General features: G+C 48.0%; 1 pseudogene; it reads left to right on the top strand.

Moving 5' to 3' along the window:
• The first annotated feature begins 275 nt into the window (after positions 1-275).
• On the top strand, positions 276-2,367 carry LOC147963389 (uncharacterized; annotated as a pseudogene).
• The last annotated feature ends 324 nt before the right edge of the window (positions 2,368-2,691 follow it).

The following is a 2,691-nucleotide window of genomic DNA, read 5'->3' on the forward strand; positions in this document are numbered from 1 at the left end:
AAGAAAGATGAAGGAAATTACATAGCTATAGCAGTAGCATGTTTTGTGAAAATCGCTATAGCCAACTTAGCTATAGCGCGTTTCATGAAAAGCGCTACCGCTAAGTTTGACTTAACCAAAAAACCGTTTCCCCCGGCTACCACTTTTCCACCAAATTCCTCGACCCACCCCGCCGCCGTCTGCCCGATTCACCATCGCCCCACTTTTCCGCCATCTCCTGCCGATGTCGACGCCCCCGTAGCCACCAGAGTGGCGCGTCGTCGACGCCACAGGAGATGCCCCCAACGCCACTGAAGCCGCACGGCCTCATCAACGCCACCGGAGCCGCAATCGACGCCACCGGAGCCACAGTTGACGCCACCAGATCCTCCCTCACCACAACTGCCTCCCTCGCCATCACCGGAGACGCCCCTGCCTCCCTCGCCACCAATGGCTCCCGCGCCAACACCGGAGCCATCCTCTTTAAGCCCCCACCCCTCCTCTCTCTCTCTCTAAATTAGTTAGGTTAATTTAGTTAGGAAAACAATTTAGTTAGGTTAATTTGACAGAGATGCCCCTGCCTCCCTCGCCGTAGGAAAAAATTGTATATGCTTAACTAGGGCAGTAGGGTTAGGGTTGTAGTGTTTAATTACAAAAGTTAGGAAAGTAAGGTTTAACTAGATGTTAACTATGGTGGTAGGATTTAGTTTAGAGAAAAAAATCAATATAAAAATATAAATTTCTGTTAGTGTTGCAAGTCTAGTAGGTTCTTAATTTTTAGTGAATTTTTATTAGGACAAAAATTTAGGACATAATTTGAGTTCTAGGTTCATAATTTGAGTTCTAGGGTTCATCCATCTATATTTGGTTTTTGAATTGAGTTTCAGAGAGCATGAGATTTGTGTAGATTTTCTTGAAGTGTCAAACACTAGGAGATGCAAATTTGAAGTGGTCATGATATATGAAAAATCCTCAATTGTGTTTGCTCATTGATCATAATCGACATTGAAGTGGTTCGGTTGTGCCCAAGTGGCCTTTTGTTGTTTCCAGGGAATGAAGCCGAGTGGCCTATGTTTTGCCGGAATGTTGATTCATTTTCGTTCCGGCAAAATTCAGGTTCTCGATTTGTCCACTTTTTAGCAAAGGTCATGCCGAAATTTTCCTTGAATTTCGGCATGACTTGTGCTACAAACTAGGACATATCAAGTGCCCCGAATTTGCCGCACCGGGAAGGAGTCAACGTTCCTGCAAAACAATAGACCTTTTTATGTCATTATTCATTTTATTAGGTCTAGATTTAATCGTAGGAAACATGGCTAGCAACGATGAAGGACAGGGTTCTGGTGATTGCAGCGGTGTCTACCGCGCGGCAGACAAATTTTTGAGCCTTGCTGACGAGACTGAGACTGGCGCTGAGACTGAGACCAGCGCTGAGACTGAGACCGGCATCGAGACCGGCGCTCAGACTAAGACCGGCGCCGAGACTAGCGGAGCCGGTGTAGAACCGAAAGCAAAGAGGCAATGGCTTCCTAACAAGCTCAGGACTACTAGACTGGTGGTCACGAAGGTGGACGACGACAATTTTGAGCCAAAAGCACCCCAGGAAGCGCGCGCGTGCTACGGTAATTAAATAGGCTACATCGTACGGACAACCGCCACCATCAACGATGAGAAACTATAGAAGATAGATAATATGAGGACGTCCCTCCTAAAGAAGTTTCACCAGATATTCTTGTTCCCGGCCTGGAATGAAAAGGATTATAAAGATCCAGATAAGGACCCGGCAATGAAGAAGATAAACAAACACGTCATCACCAAGTTTAGCGACGCGTTGGCCGCCTGGAAAACAAGGGTGAAAGCAAGGATCATCGACAAGAAGGAACCCTACTCCGAGATTGTAAAGGATAATCCGACAATCACAGAAGAGCAGTTTCAAATATTCAAGGCGGCTTGCGAGGCCGAAGCTGCCAAAAAAAGTCTAAGTACATGAAGGGGCTTTAACAGAGGAACATTGGGAGCCACCACCTCGGAAGCCGTGGTTACGGCAGGAAGAGGTCCAAATGGGCCAAGGAGGACGCAGAAGCCGTGAGTCTAGGCATGCCAGACCCCTTGGCGGAGTTCACCGTCCCGCAGGAGCGTGACGTCCTCAGGGCCCGGCACCGTTGGGACCCAGTGAAGAAGGTTTTCGAGACGAAAGCGGTCACGACGGAGTTCATCAGACTGCTGGTAATTTTAGTTTTTGATCAATTCGACTGGATGTTAGTCATATTTGTAAACGATCCTTGTGCCTTTTGCAGAGAGAGCAGCACAGGATTGCGGCCGAAAGCGACTCGCCGTCTGAGGTGTTGGCGAGGCCCAAGTGGGACACTCCATTCAACTGGGCGTTGAACATATTGAAACGACTCCCGGTGGATACTCGGCCGTCGTATGGACGCGTGCACGGTGTCGGAGACGGCGCCACGTGGAAGAAGTACTAAAGTGAGACCAAGGAGGAGAGAAAGGAAAGACGGAGGTTAACCGAAGAAAATATCGACAAGAAGGTTGAGATTGCGGTTGAGAAGAAATCATCTCAGACAGTCGCAACAGCGGTAGCTACCGCAAAACAGATGGTTGTAGATATGTCCACTTCCTTGGTTCCGGCCGTTTTCAATTGGACCAGGCAAAATACAGAAAAAAATGAAGCGGACTTTCCCCTTGCTGACTTCTTGGGGT

The sequence above is a fragment of the Triticum urartu genome, chromosome 6A (assembly GCF_056163025.1).
Source record: "Triticum urartu cultivar PI428250 chromosome 6A, HENAU_Tu73, whole genome shotgun sequence".
Taxonomy (NCBI): domain Eukaryota; kingdom Viridiplantae; phylum Streptophyta; class Magnoliopsida; order Poales; family Poaceae; genus Triticum; species Triticum urartu.